The sequence below is a fragment of the Mustela nivalis genome (genome assembly GCF_964662115.1).
Source record: "Mustela nivalis genome assembly, chromosome: 13".
NCBI classification, from domain to species: domain Eukaryota; kingdom Metazoa; phylum Chordata; class Mammalia; order Carnivora; family Mustelidae; genus Mustela; species Mustela nivalis.
The window spans coordinates 91629547-91654210 of NC_139032.1; the positions used below are offsets into that span (position 1 = coordinate 91629547).

At 65.7% G+C, this 24664-nt stretch overlaps 1 protein-coding gene and 1 long non-coding RNA gene across 2 annotated transcripts in view; both read left to right on the forward strand.

Annotated features, from left to right (window-relative positions):
• The window catches only part of LOC309846771 (uncharacterized protein), a 399750-nt gene that overhangs the window by 184430 nt on the left and 190656 nt on the right, over nucleotides 1-24664 (forward strand). The window lies entirely within an intron of this gene.
• On the forward strand, nucleotides 16253-19347 carry LOC309846964. Its single transcript, XR_014302220.1, has 2 exons — nucleotides 16253-16586; nucleotides 18307-19347. It is a non-coding gene; the product is annotated as an uncharacterized lncRNA (long non-coding RNA).

A 24664-nucleotide genomic window follows, 5' to 3' on the forward strand; every position in this document is an offset into this window, starting at 1 on the left:
AGTGGGGGCGGGATAAGTGGGGGTCCCAGCCCTCGCTTCTTCCTTTGATCTCCTGCCGACACCTCCCACCAAGCGAGCCCAACAGGTGGCCCCTAGAGTTCAGCCTCCCAGGCCGCAGAGTAGGACGAGGAAGGCAGGATGAATCTGAGGGCTGAACGGAGGGTGACCAGTTCCGACGGTGCCGGCCCCACTGTGGAGGATGCGCTTCGGATGGCCCCCAATTTCCTACCTTCTAGAACTGGTGCTCTTGGGTAAGCCCCTCCCCCAGTGTGGGTGGTCTTTAACTGAGGGAACGTCACAAAGCTGCACGTGCCCCTTCTGTGGCCACGTTACCCAGGACTGTCCTGTCTCTCTGGCTGAAGCTCTGACTCTGGCTGACTTTGCTGAAACCGGTGCTGTGTGGGGAGGTAGTGGACTGCAGGTGGCCCTTGGCTAGCGCCAGCTAGGCACAGAGGCTGGCCCCACCCAGCAGCCTACAGGAAGTGGAGCCCCCCACCCCCATCCCACAGCACAAGGAACTGAGAGCTGCCAGCAACCATGTGAGCTCTCAAGGGGCTCCTTCCCCAGCTGAGCCTCCAGATGAGACCCCAGACTCAGCAGACACCTTGGTAGCAACCTTAAACCCCAAACAGAGGACCAGCTGCTAGACTGGTCTGCCCGGTTGCCCGACCCACGGGGCCCACAACGTGATAAATGTGCATTGTTCTGAGCCGCTGATCGTGTGGTGGTGTTTAGGAGGCACCGCAGCGAAGAAAGGAGGGATTTGGTACCTGGAAGTGGGGGCCGCCGTAACGCGTACTGAGAAATGTGGGAGTGGCCTTGGAACAACCAGCAAGAGACTGAAGGCCTCATGTGATGACCCTCAAGGACCCACATGCTCCCAGCAACCACATGAACTGGTCCTTCCCCAGTCAAGCCTTCAGATGAGAGCCAGGCCCCGCCGACACCTTGTGGGAGCCCTGCGGAGGACCCAGCTGTGCCCTGACTCCCCCCCCCCCCCCGGGCGGGATGAGGTGATGGACGTGTGCTGTCGGGATGCTGAGTGTGTGCTCGTGGCATGCAGCCCGGGCCGTATGCTCCCCACGGGGTGTTCAGACCGTGCAACAATCCCAGACAGACGCCCGCCGCACTGAGGACCTGTGCCTCACTTCCACACCTTCGCTGATCGTGTGAGGTCCTACTCGAATAAGGGAGCGCTGGGCTCCCAGGAGCCTTTAATGGATTCACTCCTAGGTTCCTGTGATGGGCAACGTGCCCGCATTCGGGTGGGATAACGGCACCCCTCTCTTTTCTGCATTTCCAGATCGTCGGAAGCATCTCAAGTTCTTCCCTGGCTACTCCAGGGCCTCGTGGTTACATTTGCTCAACCAAAGCCACAGATCGGGCTGCATTATCTTTGCTAAGCATGCGGGCGTCAGCACCCTGGGTTTGTCTGCGCAGACCGCCTCACAGCCCCAGGGGCTTAACAAATTTATTCTCCCAGTTCCGGAGACCAGAAGTCCAAGATCAAGGTCCCAACCAATTCGCTGTCTGGTGCCAGCTCTCCTCCTGGCTTGAAGGTGGCCACCTTCTTGCTGTGTGCTCACATGGCAGGGAGGGAGGGAGGGGACAGAGAGACCATGTCACCCCTCCGGAGGCCGATCCACAGGATGCAGACTCCACCTGAGGGCCTCATTTAACCTTAATTACCTCCGTAAAGGCCCATCTCCAAATACAGTTGCGTTGGGGGTTGGCGCTTCATGATCTGAATAGGGTGGGTTGGGGGGGCACAAGCACACTGTCCATAGCGCAGAGGGTTAAAGTCTCTACCTCAACACCCTATGTTGGCTTCGCTCTTCTTTCCTTTGACAATCAACAGTGTGACCCAAGCCTTGTTTCCCATCAGACACCAACGTGTGTGCTGCGAGAGGAACAGGTATCTTGAGAAAATAGGGTTCTGCAGGGAAACAGGGTTAGCGAGGGGGCTCACCCCACATGGAACTGAGGCTCGTCGGAGCAAGCTCGCGGCGTGCATAGGGACGCCGGCCCCCAGCCGGGGAGGTTCCACTCCGATGGGCGGGTGAGCGCTGGTTACTCTGGCTCAGACACCACGTGGCCACTTGCCCTCCCGAGTTCAGCCACTGAGTCTGGTCACGCCGTCCCCAAGGTGAGTCAGAGCCGGGCCGGGAGACCCACCTTCCCCAGCAGACAGACGAGCCCCAAGGGATCCCTGTCCCAGCCAGCACCAGCGGCTCCCGCCCCTTCACTGACACTTCCCAAATTCGGCTCCTGGCTCAGGCAGGATTTACTGCAGCTTTGTAAGCTGCCCGAGGCCACTTTCCTGCCAACCCATGAGCAAACTAAAACAAGAAGCTTTTCCTCTCTCCAAACGCTTGAAAGGGCATCCGAGGCCCCGTCGGCTGCACCCAGCGCCCTGCTCAGACTCATCACTCCGGGCCGCCCAGCCTGTGGGCAAGGCCCATGGGAGGACCCTTAACCCCACCGGGGGCCTCAGGACCCCTGCCTGGTCGCCCTGGTCATCTGTGCCCCTCTCAGCAGGATCTCCTGCCACTACCACACCCCCGCCTGCAGAGAGCCACCAGCCCCCGGGAAGATGGCAGTAAAGCACCCACACGTCCAGGACACTGGGCCCGCCTGCCACCCCCACTGCCCGGGTCTGTGTGGGGGTTCAGCGGCTGCAGCTCTGTCTGGGAACGAGTGGGAGAGGAGCATGTGGAAGGGGCGGAATGGTAGCTGTGAGGAGCCAGGGTCTGTCTGGGTGGTTACCCTCAACCCCACTCACCACTCATGTTCTGGAGAAAGACAAGAGACCCCGAGGGCCAGGAGCAGGCAGTGGGAGCCCAGGAGTGAAAGCCAGGAGGCCTACGGGGAGGTGGCAGTGGAGAGCGCCCAGGACCAAACCCATAGTCACAGGTGGTCAGTGTGCCTGGCTTCCACAGATGGCCGGACACCCGGCAGGACGAGCCGGCAGGCCAAGGTCAAGGGTGTGGTTGGGAGAACCTGGGACCTCAGCATGCATGGCAGGTGGGACGTCTGGAGACTCTCGCTCCCAGGCTCCTCCAAGCCTTTGGCACCAGTAGGTTTAGCCCCCCAAGACCCGGGACAGCATGCACCCGCCACCTTCCCCTGGCTGGAGGCCTGGACCCGACAGGGGAAGGGGAGTCAGTACCCCAAGGAGTTGAGAGCTCTGGCAGCCCACGGGCCTCGAGTCAGAGGGTGCTGGAGGAGGGGGTCAGCCCTAGAATCATCTGGGGAAGAGGCCGGCCCGACGGAGTTGCTGGGAAATGAGGCTAAGCCCTGGGGACGAGACCCGCAGTGAGGACGCCAGGCCTGGAGAGCCCCATCTGGGTGGAGAACCGGGTCCCTGCGAGGGCAATGCCCGGCACGCCGTGGCCCGGCAGAGACGGAGGGTCGGACCCGAAGACCCTGGTTCCCCGTGAGCAGGCTCCTGAGAGAGCAGGGCTGAAGAGCGGGTCCAGGGTCCTCACAGCCTCACACGGCCCAGTCCCTCCGCGGCTCCTTGGCCTCTGGGGGACCCACAGGCAGCGGGAGGAGGAAGCCTGCTCCGCGGTGGGCACAGGCTGAGGCTGGATGGCGGCCCCTCCCCCCCACGCCTGGCCTGGGGGGACAGCGTGGAAGCCCCGAGGGAGGGGGACACCCCCCACCCCCTGTGCCGTGGGGGACGCGGGGCTCATCCCCTCACACAGCTCCTGCAGCTGACCTTGTAGGAAAGCAACAGAAGCTTCCTGAGGGCCTGCCTTGACCGTCCCCCACACAGGGGATGCAAAGCCCTTTTCCCTTCCCCTAGAGAGGAGAATCAAAGGCCACACCGAGGCATTTTTTTAAATACATTCCACAAGTGTTCTAAAACCCAGATGCAGGTCATTTTGTCCACCTGGTTTCTGTATTTCCTAAATAAAACTCCACAAAGACAGAGAATTCTTCCCCATTCCGGAGTGTGCTCCAGAGCGCGTTCACAAGGGCGGATGAGTCAAACCCCGCGGGGTGGGGGGCCGGGAGGGGGAGTAGGGGGAGGGACGGGGAGCAGGAACAAGAGTCAGAACGGCCATGGCCCTCCGAGTTCAGCGCTTCCCTGCCCGAGACTCGTGGCTCTGGGCCCGGCGGAGTCCTGCCAGGACCGGGGCACTTTGTGTCTACAGGATCCGGCCCTGAGGAGTCAGCGGGGCCAGTGCTTCCCGCCCCCTGGGCAGCGGAGTCCTCCCGTGGAGGAGAAGCGGTGGCGTCCAGGCCACGGCTCCCGGCACACTCGCGATGGCCTGTCCTGGGGTTGACACGGAGCGCCGGCGGAAGGGAGGCCCCGTGCGTGCCTGCCCCACACCCACTTTCGGGGCTGCAGTCCGGCAGCCAGGATCTGAGGTCCCCTCTGCCCCGGGGCTCAGGCTGCCCACCAGGGCAAGTGCCATGGAGCTCGGGTCCCCAGAGCCAGCCCTGCCGGCCTCCGAACAGCCTAAGCAGCGGCCCCAGCTCTCCCCTCAGGGCGGTGCGTCCAGTAGCTCCCCCTGCACGGGGGGGAAAGCCACTTGCATGAGGCCACGCAGCCGAGATGTGGCCGAGCCGGAAGCCCGAGCCCCACCGCTCGTCTACACCCACCGCACTACCACTGGCTGCCCTCAGAGTGCCTTGCTCGTCACACAGGTGGGCAAGCCGAGGCCACCAGCTAGCCCTGCGTGAGCCCCAGTCTGTTCTGAGGACGTCCCAGGAGTCTAGGGGTTTCTGGGGATCCCCACCCTTCGAAAGTGCGGGTGCTGGCAGGGCCGCTGACCATGGCTGCATCCCCAAACCCATTGGGGACCCAGGCCCCCAGCGAGTCCACACACAGGCCCAGGGGCAGGCGCAGTCAGGACGCATCTTGGTGAGGGAGGGCAGTCGGGGCGGGGACGGGGGACCGTGAGGGCTCCCAGTCAGCCCCAGCCCATGGAGCTGGGGGGGTCATGGGCAACAGTGCTCAGCCCAGGGCCCGCCTCTCCTCCCACGGCCCAGCCTCCCCGGGAAGAGGCCCAGAAAAGGAGGAGAAAAATGTTCATTTCCTGAGCGTGCACGGAGACGGGGAGGACAGCCGGCAGCGTCCACGTGGCAGCTCCGAGACACCCCATCGCCAATGGCCGCGGCCCCAGCAGGCACACGGTGGCGGGGGTGCTCCCGCTGGGACTGGCAGCACCCCCTCTTCAAAGCCAGGCCCTCTGCTCCTTCCTGTCATGCCCTTCACAATCTCTGCGCCCCTTTGCTCCGCGGGACCCATGCCTGCTTCTCCTTGCTCCCAGGACAGCAAGGAAGGGGTCCCAGGGAGCCGGTCATGGGGGATGCAAGGGTCCCTCCCACCAGCAGGAGCTCCCCCAGGTCCCCCAGGCCCAGGCCAGACAGTGCCTCCGTGTGCTAGGCCAACCCCAGGCAGCAGGGACACACCTGGGAACAAAACATACCTCCCTGCTTTGGGGCCAGTGGAGACAGCATGGAGTACAGACCAGCTGCCTCCCAGCCTGAGGAAGAAAGACAGAGGGAGGAGAGAGGAGAGTGGGGAAGGTGGGGGCATCCTGAACATTCCCTCAGAGAAGGCCCTGCCTAGGAGTCGACACCGGAAAGGAGCAAGACAGAAAGATGCCAGAGAACGGAGAGGTGCAAAGGCCCTGAGGCAGCAGCGTGGTCCCCGGCTGCAGTTGCCGGGCTCCCAGGCACATGCGCTGTGCTCTCTCTCATGCGCATGAGCACCAGCTGTGCGCCTGGTTCTGCAGGCGTGGGGCTCTTCCCCAGGGGCTCAGGCTCTCCGTGGAGGACAGACACACCAGCCAACGGGCACCCTCAGGGACGTCACCATGGGGCAAGGGGCAGGGGCTCACCAAGCTCAGCCCTCACGTCTGTGAAGTGGCTCAGATGCTAACCTCGGGTGCTCTCTCCAGGGCAGTCCGAATTGTCCCCCGGAGTTCTGCTGCGAGGCCCCAGGAGGACGTCCACAGTCCCCCATGGCACAGTGAACACGTCTGAGCAGACCCCGTGCCCTTTGGCACCCCGTTTTGGCCTCCCTGGTTCTGAGGAGTCCACCAACGCCCTGTGCCAGGGCAGCTGCTGAAAGGGTTTGGTGGGAGAGGGTGGGAGTCCCAGGGGCGGGAGTCAACAGGGCCCAGCCTCCTCCCAAAAGCAGGGGCACACGCGGATGGGGGGCTCAGAGCCACTCCGTCCGAGTCCTGAGCAGGCCCTCCTACTCCCTCTACACCCATCTCCCTCCTCGCCTACTGGGTGCCCACCCCCTGGCCTCCTCGGACGTGCCCGAGAAATGGGAAAGTCCTGGCTCAGCCCCAAGCACGAGAGCAGGGGTGACAGCGGCAGCCGCCCAGCTCCCAGGGGCTCCGTCCAGGCTTGGCCCGGGTGTGCCTCCGCACGGAGCCAGGGGGTGGACGCGCGTGACGAGGTGTGAGCTCGGGCTCCCGGGAGCAGGTACGCCCCGCTGGGAGACAGGCTAGGAGAGGAGGACATGCCAGGGGCGGGGGAGGTGCACGGCCTCCCATTCCCAGCAGGGGGCCGTCTCTCCTCTGAGACACGGGTGCCTCCACCCCGCCCGGCCTCAAGACCACCCGGGCCAGACTTGCCTTCTGGCCCCTTCGCTCCTGCCCACACCAGGGGCTGCAGGGGCGGGAAGCGGCGGCAGGGACGGCCCAGAACTGGGCCAGGGGAGGGAGCCCGGAGCCCACGCTGGTTGCCCTTTCCCGGTCCACGGCCTCCAGGTGTCCAAACTGGGCCAGCGTGAAGCTGGGCATTTCAGAAGAAGGTCGAGTCTCTAGCATCGCTGGACACGGCACCCGTGGGCAACAGAAGCCACGCAGATGGCCAGGAGAGGGAGGACACGGGACGCTGTACCCACCCAGAGAGCCCCTGGACCCCGAGGGCAAGTGAGGAAGACCGCACATGGCCCTGACCGTGGGGCACCATGAAGGGCTCCCACTGAGCCTCGGACCGGCCCCTCCTGCCTCACCCCTCACGCTCTGCCACCAGGTGCGCGAAGCTAGATCCCAGCCCCGTGTTACCCTCCTGTGCCACGTGGCACTTGACCTGGGGTCTCCCTCGGGAGAGGGTGGATATACTACATCCTGCCCCAGACGTGGGGGACACGGAGGACACAGGACACGGACGCCGGGGCCTACCACTCAGTCTGTGTTGAACTGGGGCCTGCAGTGAGACAGGCCAGGTGACTATCACACGCTGTTCGTGCCCTCAGAGTGGGGAGATGGGATGTCCCCCACCCAGACCACTCAGCCTTTCCTGGGGAAAGGCGACAGGCACGGGTGGGAAAGGCACGGTGGTGGGGGGGCCGGTCTCGGGCTTTGATTCTAGCTGGGAACCCTGGGGAGCCCAAAGTCCCTCCCACCGCAGGCCGGAGAGCAGGGCCCCATTTCCCTCAGCAGCAGACACAACGGCCCAGACATGCATTGGGGGAGGCCCCGTCCTGGGGGGAAGGACCGGGAGGACGAAGCTGGGCACGTGGCAGGTGGGAGCGAAGTTCTGCGAGGCCACATGTTCCCAGAAATGCCCAGTGCAGGGGGTCGCGCGGAGGCGCCGGGACTCCCCCCTTTACCAGCTGGGAACCGGGGGACCAGGTCTTCGCCAGGCCAAGCCCGGACGCTTCCTCTTCAAGACCATCAAGGCCGGTCCATGAGAGCTACCTGGGAAGGAGCCCCCACCCCAGTGTAGGACCCCACTCTAGCCCCCTAGGCTGCCCACAGCCGGGCCCCTGCTCGGGGTGGTCTGCTCTGCCTCGAGTGTCCAGAAGTCTGGGGCCGCGGGGAGATGCCCACCACCCCGGGGGTGAGCCTGGCAGAAAGAAGCCCCAGATGCTGTAAGAGCTGTGACCAGGGTCCGGGGCCAGTCACCCCCCAGCCCCACGCTCATCCAGCCGGCCACGTTGTGGGGTCTGGCCTGAGCAGCCACGTGAGAATGGAGGAAAGCCAACCGCCCTCAGGTCTTGCTCTGGAGGCTCATGCTTGGGTCCACATTCTGCAGTCGCCCTCTTGAAATTCTTATTAATTTTTGAACGAGGAGCCCTAGGGCCCCCCAATTCTGCAGCCGGTGCAGAGCCCAGCTTTCCTGCTGAGTGCGTCAGAATCAGCCATGCCCCCACCCCGGGCCTTGGCTGCCCGTCTGTGAAATGGGTTCATGCCTGGTCCCCGGGGTGGCCCGGGGGGGTAAAGGGAACAGAAGCAGCTCTGGAGCCCTGGGGTGGAGGGTGAGGTGCCCCAGAGAGACGGAGGAGGGCAGGGGTGGGGAGAGGCAAAGCTCCCCGTCTCCCACGTGGTGTCTGCCTTTCTCTCCCTCCGTGTCCGGCCCCACCTCCCCCCGGGCGCTGGCAGGAGCCGGCATGAGTCTCGCGGACAAGGAGAGGCTACACATTTTCTGAGATGTTTTAAATGTTGCTTTGGCAACGCTGCCTCCCCCACGGCCCGAGTCATCCTGACATGAGACAAGCCTGACCTGCGTGCTGGCCCCAGGCTCCAGCTGCCCGCGCCCCAGCCAGTCCCGGGCAGCAGAGGCCAGCCTGCCCTCTCCAAATGGCCTCTTTTTGGAGCCAAAACACACGTCTTCGTGCGCCGGGCTCTGCATGGCTAAGTAGACCCCAGACCCCAGGTAGACGTCTAAGGCCAGGAAGGGGCCCAGCCCAACTGGTGTGACTGGGCTGGAGGCCCTCACGCTGCAGGAGGAGAAACTGAGGCCCAGAGAGGCAGAGAAGCTCGCATGGCTGAGCTGGAGGGGCCCCGGGTGTTGTACCTAACAGGGTTGTGGGGCGCGGAAGGGCGCGGGCCTGGGGAGTGGGGCACAGGCATCAGCCGGGGGTTCTCTGACCCTCGCCTCCCTGCCTGCCAGCGAGAATATAAGATATTTCTAAACACGAAGGACCTCAGTGTACCCAAACTACCTGGGCCAGGGCCTGACGCGCAGAGGGCAACAGACGTGGTAGCTCAACCAGGAAAGGCTTGGGTGGGCTGGCAGGGGGCATTCGGGGCCCAGGCCACCGGTAGACAGCGAAGGGAAGCCCACAGACCCCCTTGGCAGGAGCAGGCCCGCCTCCTCTGCCTTCATCCCGGCTCCTCTCAACATGTGGGGAGTTCCAGGGACATCCACTGTGGGGGAGGTCGAGTCCCCCATACACTCTTAGGTTCAGAATTGGAGGGCTGCAAATTAAACTAACAAAAGTCAGGTTTGTGAAAGAATAGACAGATTTTTCACCCACGTAAGTACAGACACCGAAAACCAGGATTGGAAAGGACAGTTCCAATTTGGGGCTCGTGTGCCATCTTAGGGGCCCTGAGGGGAGAAGAGGGGAAGACAAGTGACTTCTGGGAAAGGTAAATGGGCCTCAGGAGAACTGGTGGGAGCTAGGACAGCATCATCCCAGCGCAACCCCAGGCCGCTGACACCAGGGTTCCGGAACATTCCTCACAGGTTCCACTGGGCTCTGGGTCATGTCCCTGCACGCAGGTGGGGGTGGCAGAGTCCAGACCCCCCTCTGGAGCCAGGGAGAGTGGAAGGTCCAAGTTGCAGGCGACCCCCAAGCCTGGACTCCACTCCTGCCCGGGCCCTAGCTCAGCCCCTCTGCAGGGGGAGGTCTCAGGGTGACCCGCTCCAGGGGACCTCCCCTGCCCACTCCAGACCTGGAGGGGATGTGTGAGCCAAGGCCAGCAGGCCCATCAGGACCGGTGCCAGGGACACGGGCTGGAGGTGAGCGGGGAGCCCGGTGGCCCCAGCCGGGGCACGAGGGCGGCCGGCCGAGTAAACTGAGCAGAGCATCTGGGAGATGTGGCCGTGGACCAGGGGCCTGGAGGGAGGCCACGGCTCTGACCCTGCAGCCCCTTCCCACAGAGGCCCGCGGGACTCCCTGCCCAGGAGGCTCCAAGATGGCCTGTCCGAGCCCCAGACGCCGATGCCCTCCACACAGGCATGAGAGCAAGACATACCTGGGCCCCCCCCCATGCCTCGGGGCCCGCCGGACCACGGGCTGGGGTGTTCTCCTGCCCCCCCCGAGGGGCACAGAAGGGCACAGAGTGTTAGGATTAGGAGCTAGCCTCAGCTTCACCCTGCGCGCCCCCCGCCCCGCCCTGCCCCCAGAGGACGCGAGCTTCCATGGGAGACGGACACGCTGGCGACAGGGGGCTCTCCGGCGGCTGAAGCCACCGGCACAGAGCTCACGGGCCACCAGCACAGAGCTCACGGGCCACCCAGGCCCCACGAGGGCCTGGCCAAGATGGGGAGACGGGGAGAGGCCATCCGCTCACCCACGTAAAACCCGGGTGCCCTGGACCCTGGAAATCAGCCCCGATTTATTGCCCCCACACATCCGAGCTGCCCTTCAGCCCCCCAGAGAGACCCCTAAAACCTGAGCCGCAGACACAACCAGGGCTCGGGCGACCCACACACACCTACGCTGGTCAAGGCTGTCGCTCCGAGGGGGGCAGGGCATTGGGCATGCCAAAGGTGGGGTGTGGAGGCTCGGGGCACCTGCTCCCTCCAAAGTGGACATCAGGGGACAAACAGGCCTTGGGCACAAACCTTCTGCTCTGCTTCTGGAACTTCTATTCCTCTTTTGCCACAAACAGAGGCACCAAGAAACCGGGAATGGAAGCTATAGCTGTGGAAATGTTTGGGAGAGACTCTCACCAGTGACTGCACAAACATGGAACCTTGGGGGCTGTGGGGTGGCTGGGGGCCCCACACCCCCGGACCGCCGCCAGACGGCCCAGGACAGGACCAGCGGAGGCCACCCTGTCTCAGCCACTCGTAGCCCCTCGTTTCAGCGACTCCGAAAACCTGCTGCCGGCCCGGGCGTTCTGCTGGCTGGGATTTTTACTGTCGAGTTGTTTTAAAGGTTTATTTTTTCCCTCGCTGCACAAAATTGATGTCCTCGCTCACCAAGCTGCCGTCTGTCTTCAGGTAGAAAAATGCACCAGGGGAGCCCTGGGACTGTCTGGTTTGTCTCGAGGAGAGGAGGGAGCGCCGGCCCAGTTCCATAAAGAGGCAGAAAACGCACCCCGAGCTCCCCTTGCTCACACACCGTCCACCCCGGGAGTGCGCGGTTGGCCGGGGCTCAGGCGTGGCTGATGCCCCATCGCCAGCCCCCGACCTGCCCCCGGCCCAGCGGACAGCAGCACCCCAGCATCCCAGCGATGGACCTGTTTCCTGCTTTCCTCGGCCACAGCCACTGACCGTGGCCAGTAGCTGAGAAGTGAGCGCCCCTTGTCTCCCTTCATCCTTGGGCCGGGTTCCCTCCAGGTCCTCCTCCGGTGGCGAGGCCCGGCACAGCCCTCCAGAGGCAGAGGCCAGGAGCAGAGCCCCTGGCTTGACCCCTGCTGGCTGGGGGCAAGCAGCCGTTGCAGCCAAGCCCACGTGGGAGCTCCTGGCTAGGGACGGTGCTGGGGCCTCTGTGTGGCTTCTCACTGGCCGAAGGAGGGGCTTCCATTAGGATCCCCATTTTACAGATGAACCAACTGAGGCCCAGGGGAGCTCAGTAACGTGCCTGAAGCCACACGGCCAGGATCGGAAAGCAGGTCCTCTTGATGGACACCACCACGTTGCCACATCCTTCCCAACCCCGAAGACGGCGCCCACGGGTGCTCTGGGGCCCAGCCAGCCCTGGCTGGGGGTGCCTGGAGGCCCAGTCCCATTCCAGCACCTAGAACCCACCCGATTTGTCGGACGCCGCCGGCCCGTGGCGAAGAGGAGCCGGGCGTGTGGGACAACAGGCCGGGGGAGGTGCTCCGAGAGCCGCTGGGAGGACGGCCGCCGCGGGCCCGTGGCTGAGCCGGAATGGGCCAGTGCAGCACAGCAGAACGTGCGTGAGTCACAGTGTGCGGCGTGACCCACGGGGGGCAGGGGCACTGCCGAGCTGCCGGGGCCCGTGTGGAGGGAGGAAACAGCCCGTGTGAGGCTGGAAACAGCTCGGCCCGCCCCAGCCTGACGCTCCAACCACACGGAGACGTCGAGCTGTGGCCTCGTGAGAACCCTGCTTCCGGGTCTTCGTGACAGCCACCACCGGTCGCGTCACCGCCAGCCACGGGCCCCCCTTTCCTCCCGAGAGAAAGAAGCTGGAAGCTCCTTCACGCCAGGGCCCCACCCCTCAGGGACCTGCAAGGCGCCTGCCGCGGGGTTCGGCCCTCACGGACACCCGGCAGGTCCCCGCCCTCCCCGTGGGGGCGACGGACTCCCGCTCTGGGGGAGCAGGACGATGAGGGCCCAGAGTGGCTTGGCCTGTGGAGAAGGCGGGTGGGCTCCCTGGGTGAGGCCACACTTGCACCCGTCAGGCGCCCCCCCGACTCGGGGGGACAGCTCATCTCTTTAGGCCATGTGTTCGGAATCGGGGGCGATTCTGTTTCCCAGGGGACATTTGGCAACGGCTGGAGACAGTTGTGGTTGTCGCTACGAGGGTGGGGAATGCCTGCCAGTGTCTGGCCGTAGAGGCCGGACGCTCGGGCCGTCCCCCGGCACACTGGACGGCCCCGCTCTGGGCCACCGAGGGGCGAGGGTACCTCCCAGACCAGCAAGACACGGCTCGCACGGGAGGATGTGGCCAGGGGCCCTGGCAGCCCAGAGGCAGGGGTTGGTTTGGGGGAGGGGGGCCCCAACTCCTGGAGCCCAGTGCAGGGGCTCCCCATCACAGGCGACAGGGGCGTCTCACCTTGGCCTCAGGAAGCCAAGGCAGGGGCCACAGCTAACTCAGGCACTACCTGAATCCCCTGAAATACATCCTCAAAAACAGGGCGTTTGTTTCTTTCGTGGCCTTTGGGAAAGAGCCAAAGGGTGGCAGCTGCTGCCGGAGGTCCTCACGGCCCGGAGCAGCAGTGAGGACAGATGTTCAGCAGTGTCACCGCCGCCGCCGGCCACCTTTCCCTGGCCATCTCGTGGCCTGGCGCTGAGCGTGGTCAGACGCAGCAGGTCCTGGATTCCTCACCAGAACCCTCTGAGGTGGGGGCTGGTCCCATGGCACAGACAGGGAAACTGAGGCTCAGGAAGGGTCTCTTATTGTCCAAGGTGAGAAAGCTGAGGCCGGCACGGCCAGGTTCTTCTGGTCCGGGCCCAGAGCCCTTGTCCAGCTGTCCCGCCGCTTTGGGGCAAACATGGCCACCGCCCCAGGAGCAGCCTGGGTCCTCTGCAGCAGGAAGCCTACCGTTAGCTATCCGTGTGCGTTAGTGACCGCGTGAGCGGAGCCCCCTGGATGCTAAAATGAACAGGCAAAAAATCAAGAAGGAACAGGATATTTGCGTTCCCAGGTGACACGTGAAGGGCTGAGGGCCTCCCGGGAGAGGCCGGGACCCGACGGTCTGCAGGGCCTAGAGATGCATGACCATCGAGCCCTTGCAGGAACCCAGTGAGGCCAGGGCTGCTATGATCCCATCCCACAGAAGGGGAAACTGAGGCTTGGAGCAATGGCAATATGCTCGAGTCTGTGCAGGCTGTGGGCGGTGTCTGAGTGCAACGCCCAGCACCTTCCACAGGCCCACACGCCTGGCACGTGCTCGCCCCCCCCATCAACGCAACCGGGGCTCACGGGGAATCCTCCAGGAGCTGAGATCTCCAGAGAGACAAGGACCTAGAGCCCAGGAAGGTCAGCCCGCGTGGTCTTTCTTCAAAGGAGAAAGAAACTCGGGCAGGTAGAGGTGGTTCAGGAGGGCTTCCTGGAAGAAGGAACAGGGTCAGGGATGGTCTCCGAGCTTCCCAGGTTGGAGCCCCACGGCCGTGTGACCAAGACCTCTGGGATGCCCAGTCTGGGTCTTCCCGAGGCCACACCCACACCCAGCCAGGAGGCCACCACCGCCCCCCCCCCGCTGGAGACCTGCCACCTGTCGGCCTCCCGCCCGGGCTACAGAGAGGACGAGGGAGTGAGTGTCTCCTTCAGCCACAAGCGGCTGCTCTCAGGGACACCAAGCCACAGATCATCCTGGTGACCCACTGCCCCCGAGACTGAGCCCCTCTCGATGGAAAGTTCTGGGGCTCCTGAGGATGCGTGCATTTCCTGTGACCGGGGGAGGCCCTCGAGGGGCTTGAGGAGGGATTTCTGACTCAGGCTGACAGCCAAAGCCCCCAGTGGCGAAGCGGTGGAGGGACCCCACGAAGCCAGGGGGTGTCTCTGCACCGGGGCCATGGCCCGCGGGTCTCGGGGTGGCTGCGGCGCTGACAACACCCCCGGAGCTACGCTCTTCCCTCCCCAGCCCTCCGTCTCGGGACGGTCCACCTCCTGCCGCCTGCCGCCCGCCCCCACCCCATCGTGCCCTTGAAGGCCAGCAAGGAGTCAGGTCTGTCCCTCCCAGCCAGCCCGTCGACGTTTGTCGACCCACCTCTCCCCAAAGCAAGATGCGAGCGGGAAACAGAGCACACGACCAGAGGGCAGGCGCCTGCTGGAGGCTGACCCGGGCCCGGAACTCGCCCGGCCGCCCCCTGCCCGGTGCTCCCACCTCACCCCCACCCGGGGAGGGTCTGACAGACAGACTCAGCCCGAGCACAGCCGTCGCCCACGGCCAAGGCCCCCGCAGGCTGTGGGAGGCGGACCAAGAGCTCCACGCTTAGCGCAGAGCCAGAGGCTACTTTCCATGGAAAAAATGTCTTCAGACCCCCCCAGAGGCCAGGAGGCCCCAGCCCATGACTCAAGGCTGCTACAGCCACTGCTGAACCGTGTCCCAGACAGAAGGCGCCCCCCGCCCCCCACGCCCTGTGTCCCGAGCCAGGCTCTGCCCCTCCCCCAGCCGAACAGCCTCCAGGCTGAGCCCCACAGCCCCACGCGAGCCCGGGGCCTCTGCCGCACACTCCGTGTCCTCCGAGGCCTCGGCCTCCCACCTGCCAAGTGGAAGGAGAGGTGGGGGCAGTTCACTTGTGCCCGAAGAGCCTGCGGGGCATTGCTCGGGGGAGCCCTGCTGCGTGGGCCCCCAGGGCAGGGCCTTGCTTCCAGGTCAGACCCGGGTCAGCTGGTCCCCTTGAACCTGAGTGGCTTTGGGCAGACACCGGCCCGTCCTTGCCATCGCTGGGCTTCTCTGCGGGGTTTTATTTCAAGAAACATTTCTGACGAAACACAGACGTGGTACTAGGCTAGCCCCCCACCCTGCCCCGGGCAGACTCCCCCGGCTGTGAGGTCCCTGGGGTTGGCAGGCCTGTCTGGGAGGGGTCCGCAGCTGGAGCAGACGGAGGCCTGGCCTCCATCAGGGAAAGCTTCTACGGAGAAGCCCCAAAATCTTAACAACGGGCAATTGGCCCCCTTTCCTATACAGCTCCTGCCATGTTCCTGGACCCCTGGCTCTGGGCCCCAGCCCTCCATAGGCACCCGTCTAGCGGTGCTGAGACAGGCACGTCCTGACCCCAGGCTGGACCCGCCCAGCGCAGAAGGCACAGAGGCTGGCTTCCACCCTCCCTCCCACTCCAGGACGGAAGCCAGGACCCGGGCACAGCGGGACGGTCAGCGACCCTCGGCCCCCAACCCCAGGGCACGCGTGGAAAGAACTGGAGTGGGGACACACTGAACCGGGGCGCCCTGAGCCCCACAGTCCCAGGGCACCTTCCCGAGCCTGGGAACCCTCGACACCAAAGGCGTGGCGGGGAGAGCGGAGCCGAGTCAGCCAGGCTGTGTGCTGGGGCCGGGGGTGGGGGGTGGGGGCTTGTGGACGCCCCCCGCCCCCCCAGCGGAAACTAAACGTTGGCCACGAGCCCGGTGGAGTGCTCCTCCTCCTCCTCCCTCCCGCCGAGGGGCGGCCCGGCCCGGCCACAAGTTTGGGACCAGACGCCCCGGCGAGCCCAAGGCGAGGGCCCCTGTTCTGCTTTCCTCACTTCTGGAAAAGACCCCGTGTTTCATCGACTGTCCTGATTCGAAAGCCAGGAGCCGGCCTGGGACCCGTTCTGTGTGTGTGTGTGTCACAAATCATCCCGAGCCTCATAGTTTCCCCCTGACGTCAGCCGCAGGGTTTGGCTCCGAGGGGCCTGGGAGGTCCTGCGAGCCTAAGCGCGGTCGTCTTTGCAAAGTGAAATCAGATGGTTTTTCCAAACCTCCCCCAACCCTGCCTCCTCCGCTCCCTCTCTCTCTCTCTCTCTTTTCATTATGTTCCTTGGACCACGTCCAGATGTTTCCTGCAACAACAGCCCTCCAAAATTCACAAAAAGAGAGAGCAAGGCGCGCGGCTTCCTGCCGGCGGGTGGACAAGCAGACGTGGCGGGGCGGGGGCGGCCACGTCCGCAGGCCGGGGAGGCGCGGGCCCCAGGGCGCTCCCAGGCCTCCGCTGCCGCCCCGCCCCAGGGCTGGACCCTGGGAGGACACGGTTCTGGGGCCACAGGGCCTTAAGGACGGCTGCTCCCTGACGCCAGGGTCCTGGCCGCACTGGGAGCCCGGGGGGCCGGGGCCGGGGAAAGAGCTGCGCAGAGCTTCGGGACCCGGCTTTGGGCTGCGACGGGCCTGCTGGGGGTCCCAGCCCCACAGCCGAGGCGTGCAGCCACGGGGAAGCCACGTCTCCACGCGGAGCCTCTGCTTCCATGCTAGGGCCCGTGCTGGGAGCGTCCAGTAAAAGCAGCCTCTGTCCAGTGCTGGCGCCAGAGACCGACTCACCTGGAGGCAGGTGTGGAGCTGAACGGGGAGGGCCGGTTCCAGAGGGCTCAGGGGAGAAGGGGCATCCGCACCCTGGAGGGAGCCCAGGTTAACCTCAGGCAGAGATGGGGGAGCGTGGTCGAGGCTGGGAACCACTTGGAGCAACGGCCCGAAGACTAGACATACTCACGGTTGGGGCCTGAGACCCCTCTGGGAGGGCTGGCACAGGAGGGCCCCCAGGGGGCTGCCTGACGGGCCCGGGCCATCCCAGCTCTGCCGGCACCCCAAAGCCTCAGCGAGGCCAACGTGGAAGTACCACCAGAGCCCAAGGAGAAAGATCCAGGCGCCGCCTTCAGAGGCCCCCACAGGCCCCCTGCACCCCAGCTGCAAAGAAGACCCAAGTCTTCGTGTCCATAGTTCTGCCACACAGTGTCCCCTCCACGCTGTTTCCCGGTGCCCAGGAGGGTCAGGTCTGGGACGGGGCGGGGGGCCAGCACCCGCCTCCCCAGCCCACGGAGGCTCACACACCCGCCTCCCCAGCCCACGGAGGCTCCCCACACCCAGAGCACTGTGGTTCTCCCCGGGGACTCAGGGATCCACGTGGCTGCCCTGGGGGGGCCAGAGCTGGGAATGTGGACAGCTGGGGAGAGGCGTCGAAGGCCCGGGAAAGCCTCAGCGAAATGTGGCAGGGGTCTGTACGTGGGGGCTCCTGGGACAGGACTGCCCTCTACGGGCTGTGGCAGAAATGAGGCCGACACGGTCCCCACTCACCTGCCCGCAGGGCCAGCCCGCAGCGGTGTGGTTCCGGGGCCCAGTCGGCACTCACATGCTTCCCGGACCCGGGGTGCCCACACGTGGGGCCAATCAGGGAAGCCACCTGAGATGGCCGGCTGTCGGTCAGGTGCACGCAGCTGACCCGAGCCTTCTGCCCTGCAGAGGCCGAGCTGATCCCGTGAGGCCCAACGGCCCCTGCAGTGCCCCCCCCATCTCTGCCTCAGCAGCAGAGACTCTCTGGCGTGCGCCATGGCCCCAGGGAAACTGAGGCAGGGCGTCTGAAGGGCTCAGACGGTGCCTCCCAGCAGCTGGGCCAGGACCAGACCTTTCTTCAGAAAGCACAGGCTGTGGGCACATGGGGTCTGCCGAGTTAACCCTCTTTTCCTGCATGGCGATAGACCAGCCGTGCACTGCGTGGGGAGGCACCGCCCGAAGGAGCCCGGGCAGGGGAGAGAGTCCGAGGGCCGACTCCCGGTCCCGCCCGACACAGGGCCGGCCCCGCGGGGTCCAGGACACCTGGGGGGGGGATGCGTGGAGGCCAGATCGGGTCACGGAGCCCAAACCCACGCCCAATCTCACACGGCGCACCCACTCGGCCTCCCGAGAGAGGTGGACCCACACTTCCAGCGGCTCCGCGACCGGGCCGGGCCTGGCTGCGTGGGCGTGACCCCCCCAGTCACCACCGGGCTTCCTCCCTCGGCTTCAGGGGGAGTTCAGGCTCGACAGGCGCGCCCCTCACGGCGGCCACACTGCTGGGCCCTGCCCCAACCCACCCAGAGCTGGGAAGAACGCACAGGCCCCTTCTTCCGTGGAAGGTGCAGCAAGTGTCTGCGGGGGGGGGGCACTGTTTATGCCAGATGAAGCCGCGGGGTACACACAGCAGAGGAGGGAGGTTTGGGGGGGAGGGACCCGCTGGCCGCCCACCCCGCGCCCCCGGAACCACAAACCTCAATCCTAGAACAATCCTTCCCCTACAGCATGGAACGTGGACCCCACCAGAGCGCAGAAGGGACATGCCTCTGGTCACACAGAGCTGTCAGCCCTCAGCCACCAGCACGGTCACCTATCCAGAGACGTCCCCAGTGCAGGCGTAATCTTTTGATTCTTCGCAGAAACATTTCGGAAGATCCGTGTCAAAAGGCTTTTATCAGCGAGGAGCATCCGAGCAGCCCGGCCCGGGGCCCCAGCAGCAGCCCGGGAGGCCTCGGTCGGGAGGAGGGAGGCCTCGGTCAGGCCCCGGGAAGACCAAACAGGCGGCAGCCGGAGAATCCTGCCTGGTTACGGGTGAGCTTTGGGGCTCCCCACCTGCGACAGAAAACCAGGGGCTCTAGAAGGTTCTCAAGCATAGGCGCAACGGCCTTGTCAGCAGTGGGACCAGGTCGCCCTGTCCAGGGGCCCGGCCAGTACAGCTCGAGACCTATGGGCCACCTGCCAGTAGCTGAAGAGGGGAAATCGTCGACACTGGTCGAGGGACAGAAATCAGAGGATTTAACCCCAGCGCTCCTCCAGGCGCACCTGGTGGGGAGGTCCTCACAGCTCCTCGACCTCTTCACACCATCCTCGACCTTCCCGAGCCCTACACGGGTCCCAGGGATGAAATTAGAAGATTTTGTGCCCGAGGACCTCCTGTTCCGTGCCCAGCCCAGAGGGGAAGCCTCCCAGCGCTCCCCCCGCCCCGCCCCTGGCTGCGCTTTGCCTGCGCTCCCGCCGCACTCTGAGCTTGTCCCCGTCCTGACCCAGACCAGCCCACACGTGCTGTCTGCCGGCAGCCCCGTGAGAATGTTCTAGACTTTCACTGTCCAGTATGCCGGCTACGAGCCACACGAGACTTCGGAGAGCTCGGAACACAGCTCGCATGAGCAGAGACGTGCTGCGAGTGTGAACGGTACCGCGTCTCTAGGACTTTGTGCCGAAAACCAAATGAAGAAGAGCTCGTTAGTAACTTTTGTGTCGCTCGCGTATCGAAGTCATAACAGTTCCCCATACTGGATTAAATAAAAGTATATTATTAAAGGTCACATGGCTCCCGATGAGACTACCAGAACGTTCCTAATCCCATATGTGGCCCACACTGCGTCTCCGCCAGAGGTACCGGCCACCTGCCCAGCCAGCTTGGGTTTCTGGGCAGTGTCTGCTGAGCGGATGGGTGAGGGGGGGGGCACCCTGGGGTCTCCGACCCGCCCCAGCACAACGGTCCTGTCGTCATGCGGGTGCCCTGTGACGGCACGGAAGCACGGCCTCCTGCTCTGGGGTGTCGTGCGCTCAGCCCCGCCAGGCACTGGGCCCCGTGCTGGGGTCTCGGGGCACCCCACGGAGAAGCCAGGGGGGCCCCATGAAGGAGGAGTCCACAGGCTGCTTAACATGCCCCGGACCAAGCCTAGAGGCTTTGAGCGGGCAGAAGCAAGGCACGGGGCGGCAGGGGGGTGGGGGGGACTCGGTGCTGGCCTTTTCCCTGGAGCCCACGAGGCCAAGGAGAGCAGAAGCAGGAGGCAGGGGCAGGGAGAGAGTGGGCCGAGCCTCCGGGCCAGGAGGGTCATGGAAGGCAGGTAAGGGGCAGAGCCATTTGGAAGGGGACTGAGAGGAGGCCGGTGGGGCATCTGGCTGGTGCCCAGCCCTGTGGCCCTCATGCCCTCCGGCCCCAGCCTAACCTGCCCATGGCCCCGCGCACCGGCTGCCTCCCGCCCCGCTCCTGGTCGAGGCCTGCTCAGAGCTCGCACCTCGGACGGCCTCCCGCGGGCCACACACCTTTCCTCCTGACAGCCAGCCCCCAGACGCAGCCTCGAGATCCCTAGCGCAGGCTCCGGCATGTCCCACCGTGCCGGTCGTGGGGGCCTTCTGCGGTCTCTGGGGACAGGCTGGGAGCATCAGAGTGGCGTCCCAGGTGCTCAGAATCCAAACTCACTTCATGCCTGACAAGGTCTGGCCACGGAGGGAGCTCGGCCTGGCCCTGCCCTTGGACTGGCCCGGCCCGGATCCCCTCGTCCTGCCTCCACTCCCCCCGCGGCAGGGGCACCCGCCCCACCCACTCCCTACCGTCCAGGTGTGAGCCACTAGCTGGGAGCCGCAGGCAGGGGCGAGGCGGGGCGAGGCGGGTCGCAGCGTGTCGGCCGCCTTCCCCCCAACCCCCGCCCCGATCCCAGTGCCCCCTGTTTTCCGCCCTGTGCGTCCAGGGATGTGGGACAAGACACGCATTTGAGGAAAGGGGGCCCCGGGACGAGACGGAGCCAGAGATGCTGGCCCGGGGCCCCTCGGCACTTCGGCGCTCCGAGGCGGGCAGCAACTCGGCCAGGCGTGGGGACAGGGCGGGGACCTCTCCAGGGCCCAACCTGGTGGCAGCCCGGGCGGATGGCGCAGGGAGAGGTCATGGTGGAGGCGGTTGCCAGGGAGACGGCGGGCTTGGCCAGGCCACCGGGCACGGGGCTCCAGGGAGCGCTCAGCGGGGCGACGCTGCCCTCTGGTGGCGGCGGCCGGTGCTGCCCGCCTGGGCCGCAGCGTCCAGGGCCCTCCTTCCGTGCACCCCACCTGTCCGGGCTCCAGCCGCGGTGAGCTTCCCCGCCGCCCAGCACCCCGGGGACGGCCCGTCTGGCCGGAGTCGGCCACACCTGCAGCCCACACCACCTTCCACTGCCACATCGAGCTTGGACACTGTCCCACGGCTGGGAAAGCCCAGACACGGGTCTGGGCGTCCCCCATGGGCCCACACCGCAGCCTGTGGTTCCAGACGGACACACGTCATGGGTTCCCGGAGGTCCCCGGTCCCTGGTCGGGCTCAGCCCGGCTCAGCACCGTGACGAGGTGCCATGGACCGGCCCATCGCACGGAGGCGGAAACCGAGGCTCACCTGGAGAGCCGAGTGAGGGCGTGAGTCCCGGCCGCAGGGCCTCCTGGTCCCCAGCCACTACCTGAGGCCACGGAGCCCTGCCGAGCCCACGTCCTCTGCTCCACACGGATGCCCTCTCCAGGGGGAGGCTCCGTTCGGACCCGGGCTCTGGGGCCTTTCCACCCCCGTCTGGCTGGCCTGGAGCCTGGGAAGCCTCTGCCGGGAGCACTAGAGGCTGAGCCACAGACGGGTGACATGCCATGTGGCCCGGGCACCGAGCCGAGGCCCCAGGCTGAGGTCCCTGGTGTGTCCGGGAGCCAGGCCACGGCTGCCAGCTGGGCCCCGACGGAGAGGGGCGGCTTCGCCCCACAGGCCGGCCGACGGTCCCCCAAGCACCCAGGCTGCTGCTGGGTTGGCGGACCTCGGCCTTTTCAGACTGTGGTGTCCAAGCTGCTCCGGGACGCGGACTGGCCACCTGTGGTTCTGTGACGGCGCACACCCCCGCCTGCACAGGTTCTCTCCTGGGGAGCCCAGGACTGAAGCCGCAGTGACCTAGCTAGTGACCCTAACCTTAGGCCCCCGTGTCTCCCCACCTCCCTGCGGCCCTCCCTCCGCTCAGCCCTCCCCTCCCCTCCCCTCCCCTGCCAGCTCTCCCTCCCCGACCTCTGCCCCCCTCCTTGCCTCCCAGGTCTCACCCCTCTCCCCTCCCTGCCTCTCCCCCTCTCTCCCTGCTCTCTTTCTTCCCTGAACGTGAGATACTAGTAAAGGCTTGATGTGGAATCTTTCTGGAAAAGCCAAGTCCTTGTTTACAGCAGCCGGACGATCTCACGAGTACACGTGTTGGTTTCCGTAAGAACTCGGGCAACGCTCTGTGACATTTTTTTACGCGTACGCGGCATTTTGATTTTCGAAATGAACTTTTTTCCTTTAGAAAGGCATCGGACTTACCGCAGAGCACGGAGGGGGCTCGACACTTCTGTCCCCGCGCTCAGCGTCTCCACCCTCCCCACGCTGGCCTCGGGCGCCCTCGGGCACGTCTGTCCTGGAGAACGAGCCCACCGGTGTGTCGCGCCCACGCGTCCCGGGGGCCGGCTTTTTTGTCCACCCGATGCCCCTTCCCTGTCCTAGGGGCCCATCCTAGACCCCATGTGACCTTGAGCCGCCATGTCTGGGATGACTTTCCTTCTGTCTGGTGACCCGCACAGTTTCAAGGAGGACTGGCCTCCAGGGAATGTCCCTCAGTGGGCATCGGCCCGTGCGCCTTGTGCTTGGGTGGGTGGGGAGGCTGGGAGGGAGACCACAGGGTGGGGGCCGTCCTCTTCACGTGGCTTCAGGGGTGCCCGCTACCGTGTGGCTGTCTCCCGCGGTGGTGGCCCTGGTCCCTGGCCGAGGCCATGCTCCCGGCCCCTCCACCGTGGACTCCCGCTTGTCCCCCCATTTGACAGTGGCCCCTGATCAGGACGTCCCCTGCGCAGCCACCACTCTGGAGCGCACTCAGCCACCACCTCTCCGGGGATCGGGCGCCTGGACCGACCCCCCATCACTTGGACACGGGAGTATCCGTGGTACGCGGGGAGTGGTCCTCCGGCTCCGGTGGCCCGGCGAGCCCGGGTCAGAGACCAAGGTCTGGGCGTGACCACAGCGGTTCTGTGGGCGCGCTTGCCTGTGCTATGTGCGTGGGTCCCCCGCGTGGCCACACACGGCCATGTGCAGGAAGGGGCAGGGGAGCCCATGACGTCTCCAGCTCTGCCCCACCACGTGACGGCCGCTGCCTCCCCTAGCCCGGCACCCCCACTCCAAGAGGAACCAGCCCGGCACCCCTGCGGCCTGGGGAGCAGCTTCGGGGGCCGGAGTACGGCTTCTCCCACACGTGCTCCCTCCGCCCCGCTGCCTCCAGCCCTGCTCCCTCCCTGCCCCCTTCGGTGAGGTTGCTGGCCCAGGACTGTCACCTCCCCTGGCCTTCTCTCTGCTCAGTTCGCTCACAAGGGGTGTGGCCGGGGCAGCGGGTCTGGACAGGTGGACAGCATCCTGTCCCCACCGTTAGGGTGGCAAATGGCATAGAGGTCCCCCCTGCTCCACCCCTGCTCGCACCGGAAGCCTGGGAACCAGGCCTTTCCTGGGACCGCCCCCCCTCGGGAACGGAGTCTGGCCCTGTCCCCCCTCTAGGGCTCCTGTTACTCAGCGACACACATTTCTGATGCGCCCGTGTCTCGTCTCTGCCCGGCAGATCCACGAACCGGTCACCTGCTCGAGGGCCTGGCAGGGCCCGCCTCCGGTGACCAGGAGCAAGCCTCCACCAACGCTCCTGTGCAGGTTGGCGGTGGGTGTGCCGCCGAGGCATCACGGGAACACCTAGCAGAGCGACCGCTGGACGGCCTGTGTCCCTCAGAGCCACTCGCCCTGCCCCTCCACGGGATCCAGAGTCTTCAGCCGGGCTGGGCAGCCAGTGGGCAGGGGAGGTGGCCAGGCGCCGGGCCTGGGTTCCACAGCCAATCTGACCCTGAGCTGTCACCTGCTCTCCTGGCCTCAATGTGGCGAGATGACGCTGTGGCGAGATGACGCTCTGAGGCTTCACAGGGCCTGCTGGCAACCAAGGCCACCTGGCCACAGACAGGACAATGAGGCCGGGGAGGTGAGTGTTGTGCCCAACAGACCCCCAGCTGGGGACGGACACGGGTCCCGGCTTACTGAGCCTCACGTCTCCCCGGGGTGGGGGGCGGAAGTCAGCGCTGCTCCCAGGGCTGCCCCGGAGGCCTGTTGCCCCAGAGCCAGGGCCGACTTCCCAAAGCCACCCCCCTGCCCTGCTGCATCGGGACCCCTTCGAGGGCCAGGGCGGTCGAGGCAGGCGCCATCAGACGGGTCCTTCCAGCCCCTCCTCGTGCTCCTCTCTGGGCCGCGGGCCGCACGGGCCCCGAAGCTCCCACAGGAACTCTGCCCATCGGCACTGGGGGTCCCCGGCCGGCTGCAGACACAGGCTGTCCCAGCCCCTGTGAGCAGAGTGTCAGCCTCACGGGCTTTGGTCGTAGATTCCCCAGGTCAGGGCCGGGAAGGGCTGGCAGGTATCAGGGTCGGGCCTGAGGCTGGGGGTTGGGGAGCCGTGCCCAGGCCGCCGTGCAGAGGCCCGGGGTGCAGGTGCTACCCTCGTGATGATGAACGGGGGCCCACCCTCTGGCTTCCCCCTGGGCAGGCTCCAACCTGGCCTTGGATTTGCACCTTCAAGGGCACAGTGATGGCCCACCTTGTGCGCTCACAGCCCTGGCCTTCTCGGGAGGTGCCCTCTGCTCAGGGCTGACCTCTGAGGGCTCCAGCCCCCACCCCTGTCCGGGTCCTCGCCCTATGTCACAGCCTCTTTGGAACAAGAAACAGGAAGTGGGGACTTGGGGGCAGTTGTCTGGATCCAGGCCCCAGGTGGGGTCTTTGCTGTCCCCTCCCCCCAACCAGGCACCAGCCTGGACCTCTGATGCTAGACCCCCGGGGGGACGGCTCCGGGGAACTGGAAGGGATGGAGGGAGCCG